The following is a 14280-nucleotide window of genomic DNA, read 5'->3' as shown; positions in this document are numbered from 1 at the left end:
TGCTGTTGCCGTCTGCTGACCCCTCTCGTTGCATTTTTACTGTCTCTGCTATGCAAGGGCCTCGTTTCCTTTTGCAGTTTGTTCTTTCTAGGTGTCTTAGCCGCTTGGATCCCCCAACCAAACAAATGACCAATACCAACACCTTGGAGGTACCCGGCCAGCAGCACTAGCCAGGAGGAGGTGAGCTGACCACTTCCCTCCATCCCTGCATCAGGACAGCAGTGGGGAGCAGGGACTTCTCTCCCTTTTTCCACTCACTGCAGACCACAGCAGCTCCCAGCTCCACTGGCCTCCCCAGTCAGCTCTGGGTTGCTTGGTTGGGGCCTGGACACCAGAGCAGGGTGTGCCACAGTCCTGTGCCAGAGTTGCTTGCTGGCAGCCAGGCTCTGGCCAGGCAACTCTCCTGATGCTGGCTGGTCTGAGGTGACTCGCTAGTACTGGTGACTAGTTAGTAGTTGCTTTTTAAGTTGGATCCCTGTGTCTCCTTTCTGTTTTTTGGGGGAGGGCAAGGGCTATTCTTTGTCCCTGCTTGCTTTTACTTCTTTGGCTTGTTCTCTAATAGCTATTGCAGCCTCCCTGCTGCCTGCGGTGACTACAAATTTGAGCTGAATTAATCCCAGACAGAGGCTAAATCTGAGGCAAACTTTCCTTCCAAAATGTTCAGTCTGAAAAGACATGAAAGCAGGATGGTCTTGCCACCTACCTTCCCTGCATCGGTCTCATCGCAGGCAAAGGTTTGTTCTCTCACTTCACGCAGGACTGAGAGGCCCTTGGTGCTGTGCTGGGCACTGACCAGGCAGACATGGAAGGATGAGTCTGTCTGCCAGACCTCAGTGAGCAGACAAACAGAAAGCAGCAGCGTGGCTGGCACTGACAGGTTTTGCTTGCCGCCCTGGAAGCAGCCCTTGGTTGCAGCAGAGGTGTTGCTGCTCCTTCCCCAGCTGGCCCAGGCTGCTGGCACTGCTCAGCCCCTCAGCCTGTCCTTGTGCAACCCTGTGCTGGCCATGTCTCTTCCTGTTCAGTTATCCCTCTCCATGTCTCCTAGAAGCATCAGGATTTCAGCTTTGGTTTCTCCCTATTTCCTTTCTCAAGGAGTCTTATTTCGTGGCGTCCTGCCCTTTTGTGCTGAGGTTTGCTTTCATGCTGCCTGGCTGAGGTCAGCATGTATTCCCACAGTTGCTGCCCAAGGGGGCTCTCTGATACCTGATAACACAGTTGCAGGCCCCAGCCCCTCTCTGATGACAACTGGGTGTTAGATCCCAAAGCAGCCACTCCTCCAAAATCAAACATAAGGAAGCCAATTGCCTTCCTCTTCATGTCCAGGTCTATGCTTGCAGGTATTCCTCATAAAGAAGTGTTACAGCTATCCTGTGGGGGGGACCACAGCTGGAGCCCCCCTCCCATAAGGGACCTCACTGTTGATATTCCTGGAATCAGCTTTCCTCTGAATTCAGATGCTGCTTCTTCCTTGACTTGAGACTAGCAGAGAGATCCTTCCAACCCTATGCCTGTGACAGGTAAAAATCCTACGAGCTGCTTTCCTATGGGATATTTTTTTCTTCTTTTTTTTTCTTTTTTCTTCTTTTTTTTGCTGTGGGGCTCCCAGTGCTGCCATATTTCAAAAGAGGCTGAAAAGCCAGAGCAAAGAAGCACAGAAAACCCCAGAATCCCCTGCCATGGTGCTGTGCTGTGCACGTTGCTGTGCCATGCAACAAGCTTTTTCTTTGGAATTCATAGATAATTGCTAGTCCTGTCAAGGGCCAGTCATTTTACTAGTGTAAAAATCACTATGGTTTTATTTCGAGCTTGAGAAACCACTTTGTCAGACTGGGCAAATTTTACCAAGCCAGTATGTGGGCTGTGGGCACAGCTGGAGTTAAACAGAAAGAACCCAGTTCCACAAATACTAGATTTTCTCTTACTTGGTTTGAAACAGGGAAACAAAGTAAACAAGGGAAGAAAGGACTGGGGAAGTGGGGAGAAGGGAAGGGGAGAAAGCTTCCTCCTTTCTGACAAAACTGTTTTCACCCCCTCATTCCAAAGAGAGGTTTTCTGACATACGGAGTTTCAAATGTTTGTTTGCTCTGCCTACTTGGTTATTTACTGCTCTGAGAGTCTGTGCTGCCTTTGCTGGCATGCTCAGTCTTTTAGGGAATATGACGGAGTGCAAAGCTGTTTACTTATTTCTACTAGCACTCATTTAGCAATGAAGTAGTTTTTTGATCCAGATTTTGCCAGGAACTAGAAACTGTGGCAGGAACATGGTGGTGGTGGTGATCTTAAGGGAGAATTATTGCCTTTTCTAGGTAATAAAACTTTTGGTATATGCTCTGCTATCACTGGTGTATTTGACACATGGAAGAGGGGAGTTTTTGGAGAAACAAAGGACTTTGCAGAGAAGAGACTGGAGAAGGAAGGTGAGGCAGATGTTTATCAAAAGACCATGTGGAGAATCTATGGGAAAGCCCAAGTCAGACAGGAATTTTCTGGGTCCCTTATCCCTGCTCTATGAACATCTCCCATCATTGCATGTACCCTCCAGCAGCTTTTCTCTTCTGACCTTGTCTAAGCAAAGACTGTGTGCTGTCCCAGGGCTGGTCCCAGGGGTGCAGCACAGCTGCTGGCCTGAGGAGTTAATGGATGAGCCTGGTCTCTGCCATCAGCTTTGGGCTAGCCAGACCGGTAACTTGCACTAACAGACAAGCTGACTACTATTGTTCTAGATGTTCATGACCCTTACAAAGTTTCATATTCTTTTTGCCACATTTCTGTAGAGCTGCAATCATTTCTCGAGGGCCACGAGGCAAACACATCTTTTCCTTCATCCTCTTAAATTCGATGTTGGGAAGGACCACTTCGCTGCTGAAGACTATTGCAGTACACCTGTAGACTTAAACAGCATTCTCTGGACAGCTTCAGGCTGGTACATTAACCCAACGCTAAGAAGTTTGCTCTTCCTTCAGAATAACTTGCTGTTTTCTCTGTTTTTCCACAATAGAGAGAATGAATGACATTTCATTTTATTAAAACCAGAAAGGATGCTGTTGGCCATTTTGCCCAACATCCTCATCAGTACTGGCCAGGGGGGTCACTGCTTGCTCTCTGGATTGGGTCAACAATATGCCTCTGACCCAGGATTTTTTCAGGTAGTAATCTGAGTGCTACTGATGCTGTCTGAGCAATATTATCCTGCAATTATTCTGCAAAAATTTTATTTTTCTATATTTGTTTTGTCGTTTAAGGATCCTAAACCCCAGATTTTCTTAACTGTGTTTCAAGGAGGCAATGACTGCTTGCTACGTACTGGAATGTGACCTTTATATTTGATATTAACTAATGGGGACGAAATCGCTTTTGGTTCTTGATATTCCTAAGTGTTCCCCTTTGGGGGCTGGATTCCTTCCCAGCAAGTGGCAGCAGCCACCAGCAAAGGTGAGTTTGACATTGCTGCAAACTCTCCCTGAAGCAACCCATGCAACTGTGCCAGCACTAACTCCCTTTGTTCGGATTATTTATTGAAGGTGAACTCCTTGAGCATACAGAGCACAGAATGTTTTTGTGAGTACAGATGAGGACCTCAGAGATGTGCCGGAGGAAAAGACCTCAGGGCTGTGTCAGGCAGTGCATAGGCTGCAGGCTGCTACCTCCAACTGCTTTTGGCTACTTGTTTCCTGGCAAGGGGCAACTCCCCTTTTTCTGAAAGAGCCTGTTGTTTCCAGTAACTGGGGGAAGGACTATTGTCGTTTATGGTTTAGAAAGTAGGGAGAGAGAACTGGGATGCTTGGCCCTCTGTGCCTCACTTTTCCTATCTATAAAGTGTGGGCGACAATATTTTACCTTCTTCAGAGGGACATTTGCAAGCTAATGGACAGAAAGTGCTCAGAAACTCCCCACCTCGGCAGTCTGGACACATTGGCAATTTGCCCAATAGCTTTTAGATGTGCCTCACCTAAGCAACAGTGGGTGACAAATGGTATAAACACACTGTCTCTAATGTGCTGGCTGCTCCCTGGGTGCTGTGTGGTCTGTGAATCTGCAGGCACTGCTGCTCCTTTACTACGTGTTGGGAGCTTTCTCCTCCCTCTGTTCCAGGTTGCACAGAAGCCTGCCTGCAACTTTGCTGGCAGAACTGCTTTTTCAGCCGAGCAAGTGTTCCTGTGTTCCAGCACCACCATCAACTCAAAGAAAGTTTCACTACCAGACCCTGGTGCCTTCAGGCCCCTGAAGGCCAGCATGTTTCTGCAAGCTCCAGAATGGGACAGTGTCTTGCATGAATTACAAATGCTGACATTTTTTATGGCATTGCAATTATGCTCTCTGCTGGCTCTAGACACTCAGAACTAACCCTCTGTCATGACAGCAAGGGATTTCTCTGGATATTTATGCTGTGAGACTGGGAGCAGAATGCAACCCTGAATACTTTCAGTAGTATTAACTTACCCTCACTGCTAGTATATGAGAAACCTGCCATGCTGTCTCTTCTTTGATATCTTCCTTGGATTTGTGCTGCTGCAAGGCTTCTCTGATCTCTTCCACTAAATGATGCAACCTAGAAGTGAACTTAACTTTGAGTTTTAAAACCAGAGTGATCTTTGAGAAAGGAATTACTTAGCTCTTTGATGCTGCAAAAGACCATGCAATTGGGCCATACAGGAGAAACCCAATTGTTCAAATAGCAGGAACATGAGGAGAAAAGTATGAGTGTCAATCTTAGGTTAATTGGAAAATATTCAAAGGACTTTGTTTTGCTTAATTTTGAGGTTAGAACTTCCCTGGGGTTCTATGAAAAGAATGCAACACTGGCAGCTCCTTTGAAATGAGTAGGAGTAAGCTGCAAAGCAAGGAAGTTGTTAGAGGGGATGTGACTTCCTCGTGGCTGGATGGATGGGGCTGCAGAAAAGAAAAGATGAGAGTACTATGCAATTACTCTTGCTTCAAAAGAAGTCTGTGGTGTGACATAAGTGGATAAGTATGAAGACAGCATTTCTAAATCAGATTCATCTTCTGTTCATCCTGACACTCAGCATCAAAGATGAGGTTGCCCAGCTCCAAGCTCCCCCTGGATGCACACATGAGCTATGGGAAGCACCAGACAAACCAGGTGTGTTCTGACTCCATCGGTCTGTCAGAAACACCACTGGCAGTATCGATGGTAAACTTGGCATTGCTCTGCCAAAAAAAGGCCAGGTTTTTGGCTGTTGCTTGTTAAGGGCACTCCTTTTCTTTTTGTTACCTTTTGTCTTTTTTTTTTTTTTTTTTTTTTTGCCTAAACATAAAGTGTTTCACAGGGAATGTTTTAGCTTACATATATACAGTATTTTGCAGAACAGGAACCTGCTCGTGGTACCGACGACTCTTGGCAGTGCTGAATGTAACCTGTGCACGTGGGAGGGTGGGAAGATTCACCTGCCAAGTCTGGAGCCTGCAGAGCCAGTTCAGCTCAAGGAGTCACACGGGGGAGCCTCTGAGGCTCCGTGCAGTGATGGGGGAGCAATACAGCAACCAGCTTGCCTGTCCTTCTCCCTGTACCTTATGCCAGGGTGATTCCAGCTGAGCACTCTGCTACACCATCTGCAGTAGGGCTGCACAAGTAGAGGGAGACTTTCCATCATGCTGGCTAAGAGGAAGTTTTAGAGCAGCTCTTTAGTCAGGGAATTATGAGATGGAGAAGCCTATTCAGATGGGAGGAAGATTCACTTTCCTAACCTACTTTTGAAGAAAAGGAAACTCTCCAGTATTTTGAGGTTCTGCCCCACTATATTGCCTCAGAAGCATTTCAGACCTTTGGAGAGCTTGAAGACTGGTAACCATGTTGAGGGGTGTAGTGTTTAACCACATACCCAGATTCAATACAGTGGTGGTGCAGTGATGGGAGCAGGGCAGAGAACTGCACTTGCCAAGAGTGCCTGGGAAGTGAGTACACTACCAGCCTGAGAGCATGACCTCCAGCAGATCTCTTGGAAGAGAGAATCCTGCAGGCTTCTTAAGTGTTTCTCAACCCTTTTGGCCTGTGAACCAGTTCTGCTGATTGAAAAATCACTTCTATTGATTGAAGAACTCTCTTCCTTCTAGCAGTTTGAATCACAGAATAAGGAAAGTGGGCTTCAGATCTCTCTTGGATTTTTTTTTTCTTACCCACTTTGAACCACTGTATTGAAGACTGAAATGGGCTATTCTGGTTTGGTCAACTCCATAAGTTACACCACCAAAATCTACATGGTTACTCTCCCATCAAAAGCCAGGACCTCTTTTCTACCTCCAGAAAGGTACCTGGTCTTGGGCTGCAGACATTCAGGGAAAAAATCCATCACTTCACTTGTGTTGAACCTTCCTGCCCAACTTCAAGTTAATTATGGAGGTTTGGTTTTCCTTCTGATTTTGTCTGGCTAGTTCAGGCTCCCAGCTCTCACTTTTTGCTCTGCATTTCACCTGTGGCTTTAAGTGCACTGTAGTAGCAAATATTTTTCCATACTGAGGGAACCAGTACTTTTAAGCTGCCACGACCTTCTCTTTTTGCTCCTGCAATGCTTAAAAGGCTCTGGGAATACTCATTATCAGTGTTGTGTAATGGTCATAGTGCACTCCAAGAGTCAAAAACATATTGTAAAAAAGCCAAAAGCCACGCCCGTGTGGACTGGCCCCTTCTATCCAACAAAAGAATAACCCCTGGAGAGCTTTAACCTCATACTGACTGCTAACATCATTGCTTTCTCCTGTCAATATCTCTCAGTTTTTCCAGCTTAGGTTCAATTCAGATTCAAGACTGCATAAAATATAGAAGAGAAAATTCTGGGGGAAAAAAACCAACCTTACACATTATCTATAATTATAGACTGCACATTGTATTTATCATTTTAGACTGGGTACAATTTTGTGTTAATACAGAGTAGTATCCCTTCTTTGGGAAGATATTCTTAAGTGATTCTCTAATGGAAATAAATTGTCATGTACAGGCAATAAAAGCATACTTGGAAATTTTGCTTTGTATTTCAATTCTGCAACGTGAAGATTGTGAGCTTCTATCTTTGTTGATACCTATTTCTTGTGGTAATACTGAAGTAGATGAGTTGCTTAGTAAGTCTGGGTGACCCAAAACAACACAGGGGGAAGGTGTACCTACCCTCTGATGGAAGCATAGCCTGGAGGGAATCAAAATCATTGCAAGCTGCACTTTTGGCCAGAGTTTGGAGTGATGCCCTTTAATAAGATGTGTCGAAAACTTCCATTAAATAAATGTCCATGACCAGTTTTGCAAAAGATGCAAGAGAGAGACCTGAGTCAAAGCCAAGCACGTTTTCTGTGCCTTGGAAATGAATTATCTCCAATGAGCCCTCCTAGGAAGTTCATGCTTTTTACCATATGGAAGTTACCATGGCCTTATCTTTGTGTTCATACGTCTGTGGTTAGCAACCAGTCCAGCTGTACCAGGGCAGCTGTGCTAAGCTGGTATTTGCCTGAAACCCGTGTGAGTTCAACTTAGGTTCATCACCATGGTGTTTAAGTGTGCAGTGTGCTGCTCCCAGCCCCTGTGCCACTTTGTGTCCTCTGCTAAATGCAAGTTGAGGCCTCCTAGTCCTTGTTTTGTCCGGGTGTGCACGAAAGGGAAAATGACTAAAGAGATTTAAAGACTAAGAGAGGGGAGAGAAGGTGACTGGTTAAACTATTGTTCTAGTTTTCCCAGTTGCTTTCTCTTGTAAAAATGGAATCTGGATTGGTTTAGATTTGAGTTTGGTGTATTAGAGTTTCCAAAAGTGGCATATAGATTTGTATGATAATCTGGACAAGCTTCCAGAGGTTCAGATATACATACAAGTCTTATAAACTTGTATTTCTGGTGCCCAAGTCTTTTACAGAACTCTTGAATAACCTTAGCCAGAGCATTCAACCTTTCTGCACTTGGAAAACAGCACTAACCTCCTATGAGCTGAATAGCGTGGGGGGAGATTCAGCTAATATTTGTAGAAGAGTAGGAGTTCTTTAGAGGCATGAGAGTCTTAGCTAATATTTGCAGAACACTTTGAGGTCTTGGGATAGATACTGCTACCAAAGGGTGAAGTGGTATTCACATGTTCTCTTATGTCTGTTGTTTACAAATAGAATAGAATGATGTTTTGAAGGTCAGGGACCTTGAGAACAATAGTGGGTTTGAAGCACTCATTTATTTTTACCAAGTTCAGATGCCTGGCATACACTAGCATTTCATTTATATAGAGGATCTGATCAAATATTTTGGTTGTTTAGAGGGGTTGTTTTGCTTGTTTTTAGGCTGTTGAAATGTCAGATGGTGAAAACAAGCAAGAGTTCCAGATGGAGCAACTGGATGAGAAACATGACAAAGATGGTAATGGGAAAACTTCAGATTCACACTTGATTGGGAGTCCCATGCTTGGGACTGGGAGTCCCCACCTGTGGCTTCCAAACCCACTCTCTGTGCAAGCTCTTGTGAAAAGCAGCATCCCATGAGGAAGTTCTTCATTACCATGGTAAGCAAAGCCAGCAACAGTTTATTTTCACTGTTCATTAATCCATCATGTTGGGAATGTTTGGGAGCTAGAATCTCATGTAATACTCAGCTTTTATGCAGCCAAGAAAATTATAAGCGCTCTGCTTTAATGACCCCAAATTTGAATTGGGGTTTCTTGACTTATGTTAACAGGGCAAATAATTGCCCGGTAGTTTGATCTCATTCACTGGTGCTCATGCTGTTATTTGCACCAGCAGATGAATCTCTGCCTTCCTAACTTCTAGTGGGGGTACAGACTAAATCTGTATTTGAGTAATGATAGAAGACAAGACATATAATAAATGCTGTAAAATCCCTGGTCATTGATGGAAAAGTAAAAGCTGGTAAAAAGGGATCTATCTAATCAGACACAAAAAAAAAGGTCTCACTTCCTCTAGTCTATGGCCAACTTTCTTGAAGACAAAGGGAGGCATAATTTGTACTGGCAAAGCTAACCCTGATTTGAAATCAGAGTAAACAGTTGGCTCAAATTGCAGCTTTTGTTTGTTTACACTTGAAACTGCTAGTCACTGAGGGCTGGAGCTGCAACAAATTCCTAATGTATGTTGCCATCTAATTTTTTATACTGATGGGAGTTTATTCCCTAATGTTTTTGAAGCGGAGTATGGTAAAGAAGATGGAAATTACCTTGCAGTGACCAACTGAAACTCCTTCTTTGATGATGGTAATTGTAATATGGGAATGTACAAGGACTGTATTAGGATGTACTTGGTCAATCACTGCCATTTATTGTGTCAATCAATTATTTTAAGAGCTTAATTCTAAGTACTTTAAACTCCTGCTACCTTTGCTGAGAAGTTGCTAGCCTTACAAGGCTGTGTCCTTCGTTTCTGTGCCAGTCTAAGGGATGGACAGAGAGGCTTTCAGGAAGGAAAAGAGGTGCATTGAAAGCCACTAATCTGAGACACAGTGTGAACATGGTCTTTAGTTCTGTCTTGGAGACTGCTGTTCTAAAACACCACCTCAGGAGAGCCATGTTCATCAGCAGAGATATTCATAAGCTGCCATCAGTGGCTGTCCATGAGCTATTGTACCCAAAAGACAAAGGGGGAGCGGAAATAATTATCCCTGAATTTGACAGTTCAGAACATGTGATGTATAGAGGAATGGAGCTAAACCCATGGGATCGGTACTGCCTAATTAATGGCTCTTTGTTACTGTGTCATAGCCTGTACTCTGCTGTGAGCAGCACACTCTAATAGGCAAGCTCCCTGTGCTTAGGTTTGGATCTTGCCAATTCAGGCTTGTTACATACTCCCAAAAACTAGTCTGGAGATTTCAGCCATGTAATATTCTGGCTATATGAGTCAAATAATAGGGATGTATGAGATCAGTCATATAAGCATGCTCGTAACTGAGCCTTCATTTTAGAGGTTAGTATTCAGACAGTTAAACCCCAAGCATAATGATTATGTGAGAAAGTAATTATTTACTGGCTTTGAATCCAATGGTAGGAGGCAGATAGAGGTGCTTTGGTATAAAGGTATAGACAGTAACTTGCAGAACTGAGTCCTCCTTGCTAGTAGAAAAAATATCTGACTGTGTCAACTACAGTCCTTTCTTGTCTAATTCCTTTGCTTTCCATTTCTTTGTGGAAGGTAACTTTTTCTCCTCTGAGGAAGACGATCAATACAGTTAAATCAGAGCTGTGCAGGAGGAATGTTAGGGAGGTTGAAAGCATCTAAAATGCTCCTCATTATGTGTTTTGCTATGGGCTTTCTAGGCAGAGGAACATGTGGTGTGAGGCCTTTACACACCTCTTACAGTAGCCCCACATTTTTCTTCCCCTCCAGCTCTGCCTTTTGTGTCATTTGCTGATAGTTATGCTTCATGCAGAATCAGCCAGATTTTCTTTTCTTTCTTATTTCATTTAACATTGCATTAAATTTGATGTAGCTTCAGGAAAGCTGCTGAAATAACACACGTGTAACAACACTTAAACATGCTAGAAACTTATATAAACCAATAGATGACTGTAGTAACCAATGAGGCTCCCTGTGCTTCCACATCAGTTTCTGTTGTAACAACTCAAGGTCTTTCAGATCACTTTGGTAGTTTTCTGTGCTTTGTTTTTGGTGACTGAAATAATGCTTGCTCAGAGCTCGTAGGTGTTTTCTTGTGATGAATTCCATGACAGACTGTAAGTGAGGATGTCATGACTACCTTGTTGCCATCTGCATGAGACATGTAGGGACACTGATTATTGTTATTATTATTATTATTTTATTTATTTCTAATCTATTTTAGCCAGATAGAAAATAGGCGATAGGCTAGCTCAGTAATTTTTGCTTGACTAATAAGAGTACAGGATGTAAAGCAAACTACTGTTAGAAGGCATCACCTACCCATGTGACACTGAACTGATGATCTGGAAATTAAACTGAAGTAGTTTTATTTTGGCTATGGTCTTTTATTGTCAGGTTTACTTTACCATTCTTTTGCAACATTCCCTTATTTTAGCCAGGGGTGTTTGAGCAAGCCATGGGAAGTCCATGTCATCAAGAATACTGAGACAACTATTTCAACTTCTGGAACTTGAGAGAGCATGAAGGTACATGTGGGGTCAGGCTGCGGTGATAGTGTAGGTGATGGATTGTTGGAAAGAAGACCTGGCAAGGCTGGGAGAGGTGCAGCACAGTGGAGCACATGAGGTGTGTGCACATAGGAACAAATGGCCAAGCAGTTGGATTGTGCCAGCCTTGGTGTTAGTGTCGCTTGATGGAGCCGGTATTTGACCTAGCTCATCTAGAGGCACATGTATACTTAGAATGCAGACCTATTTCTAATAATAATCTTTCTGAAGTGATTGCTAGATAAGTCAATTATCTCACTCCTCTTAGAATGGGAACTATTAATTACATAAGTTATAGGCACAGAGCAAAGATTATCAAAGCAGATGATGCAATGGGATACTGAGATCCACAGTGTGGTTTAACACTGAGGATGTCTGTTCACTGTTTATGAAATTCTTTGAAGATGGGAGATATGTAATGGTTCTGATTGATTATATTAGCAAGTGTGTTATCTGGAGGGCATTTGATGGGGATTCAGGATATTTCACTCTGTTTCTTGGTATTTCATTGGCCAGCTGAGCAAGTTAATTCTTCTTTCTGTGCCTTAGTTATCCCACTATTAAAATGCAGATAATTACTCATAAAACTGAGATAATTATGCTGTCCTTTTTGAAAAGTGCTCAGAGACCTACTGATTACACGTTCTGGGTGCATTTTTGAGGCTATTACTATTTTCTTTGTTTAGACAAGATAATAATAATAACAGACATGTCAACATCAGTGAATCTGTGATCTGTTCAGAGCAGGCAAGGGGAGTTGGAAACTTGAATCATTATTTGTTTCATTTTAAAGGTCTCTGCTAGCAATTTCTTTAAAGGAAACAATAAAGGTTTATGCCAGAGCTCTTCTTTTTGCTGCGACTTGGCACTTCTGTGCAGTGCCTATTTCTAGTTAAGAGAATCCTAGCATTTGGTAAATGACAGCTCTTCAGTCTAATAGGTGGCACATCACTCTTGTCTGGGAGTGTAAATGTTCTGTACTTAAGAATCTTTGCAGGTGGCACCCTCGATTTAGTGGAGACAAGAATAACATTTACTGCCACTCCTGAAAATTCTGAGGTCTCACAAAGCCATTTGAAAAGTGTAGAAGCAAATACTGGAGGATCAGGCTTAGGTGCTTTGGAAAGCCATTATGTACAAAACAGTTGAATATCAGACTGAGACATCATCCTCAAGACGTCGTCCATTGAGAGAAGGCCTATTTCTTTTTAAGTCTTACATACTGCTTCCCTTCTTGACACTTTGCAAAAAAACTTGTCATGTTCCTATTTGTCATCCTAAAGAGGAGAGAAAAGAAATCCCTATCTGATCTTGAGTTAGTGAAGGTTAACGTGGCTGGAAAGAGAGTGGTCATTTATACTGGTAAAAGAATGTAGAACTGCTGGAGGAGTCAACATCACTGATAGAGAACTGGCATTGATATACTCACTTGTTATTCAAGGTACCTGAAAAGACTGTTGAAAGGAGGTCAGAATTACTGCAAGGTATCCATTTCCATGACAAAGTTGTGGCAGCAAATGCTTCCCACTGTTCTCCAGGGTTGGATGTGAACCTCAGGACCAACCCATTTTGCAGCTGGCCAAGCTACTCAGGCCAAGTCCATAACCAAAAATCACTTTCTACTTTTGCAAGAAGGGGTACTTCACAAAACAAGCATCCATTGATCTTGTTGGAGCAGGTGAAAGCAGAATAGAGTAGAAGAGTTTGCATAAATGGCTTTCCCACTTGTAGTGGCTGGTCTTGCTGAAACAGTATCAAGATCTTTGAACCCAGCAGACAGCCTTACTACACAGCCAGACAGTTTTCTTCCCAGATGTCACTGAAATACCTTCTTGTTGTTAAATCGCAGATTGAAGGTGCCAAGTCTGCCTTTTATGTGGTCTTGGCTGCAAGAGGCCAAACCTGATGCTGCATTTCCAAGTGCTGGGTGATGTTCACACATGCCCTGAGCCTTAGCCAGTCCCTTCTCCAAAGAATTTATGATTGGAACCACCAGACAAAGTGGGGATGAAGTAGCTCCTTTTCCAAAGCCAATTTTCAGCTGCTGTGGGCATAGAGGGAGCTCAAAAACATTACTATTTTCCAGTTGATGTGGACAGCATTGGGAATATATCTAGGTTCCTGCAACAACTGATTTAATCATTTGGCAAAAAAAGATACACTGTCAACAGGCCTCTTCCACTTCCTTTGGGAATACAGTATCCTCAGTTCAGTCATCTCTTCAAATGTCTGCTCCCCAGGATCATTGTACCAGACAGACCCTGAGATGCAGGCAAAAGATTGGAATCCAGATCTGAGGAGTCCTTCAAACACAAAGACTAGCTTTCTGCTCTCTTGCTTGGCATTTTGTCCCTGCCATTGAGTTTTCCCTCCTGCTTTCATTTCTTGCCCTTCTTTGCTGTCAGCCCATCTTCATTCTTCCTGGACCACTGGAGGTAATGCCTCCTTTTAGAAGTGATACTCAAGATAGTACTTGTCTGTCCTGGCAATCATGTGTATTTGCTTTTTTTTTTTTTTTAAATAGCCCATCTAGCAAAGGAGAGTGACTCAGGGCAGATGCAATGTGACCTGCTCTTCCTGATGTGAAGTGTAGCTGAGTTGCTAAGGATGTCAGGCTGGTTTACGTGACCATTTTCGCTTTGGGACAGCCTGCTTCCATCCTCCAGGTCCTGTACTTTAACACATCTTCACAACATGCAACAGAGTGGCTTTCAAGCTAGTTCAGCTGAAGTGGTGATTTATATAAGGTTTGAAAATGTTTGGAGGGCATTCCTTATAAAGAGTAGACAGAAATTTTTACAGCTGCTGGTCCAGTGACTACCAGATAGGAGTAGTGCCAATGCCAATTTCACTGAGATACTCTGGGACCCAGGAGCTTTTGAGATTTCTTTGTTGGCAAACACTGGGGAATCAGGATACCTAAAAATACATAGTTTGTAGCCAAAAAGTCCACTGATAAATGAGTTTCTTTTGAAACTTCAAAATATTCCCTCCTTCCCCAGACATCAAAACTTGAAGTATTTATTTCTTCTTCAGGGCATGAGCCCTGTGATCAGCAAGCTGAGCGAGAATTTCTTCACCAGAAGACAATACCAAAATAATCAACTCACAATAAAATCAAGCTAATTTGACACTGCACCTTCAAAGTGTCCTTGGAAAATAACTTCCAGAACTACAATTCTCT

The 14280-nt window shown here is 43.2% G+C and overlaps 1 protein-coding gene across 1 annotated transcript in view; it reads left to right on the top strand.

The window, feature by feature from the left end:
* Positions 1–14280, top strand: part of LOC113987752 — a 103102-nt gene that overhangs the window by 40790 nt on the left and 48032 nt on the right. Inside the window, exon 2 of the mRNA XM_039378035.1 lies at positions 8266–8483. The gene's annotated coding sequence lies outside the window, so the exon portion shown is untranslated. The remainder of the gene's footprint in view (positions 1–8265; positions 8484–14280) is intronic.

The sequence above is a fragment of the Pipra filicauda genome, unplaced genomic scaffold (assembly GCF_003945595.2).
Source record: "Pipra filicauda isolate LSUMZ 115617 unplaced genomic scaffold, ASM394559v2 scaffold98_size3848907_pilon, whole genome shotgun sequence".
NCBI classification, from domain to species: domain Eukaryota; kingdom Metazoa; phylum Chordata; class Aves; order Passeriformes; family Pipridae; genus Pipra; species Pipra filicauda.
This window is presented reverse-complemented; position numbering and strand designations above follow the sequence as displayed.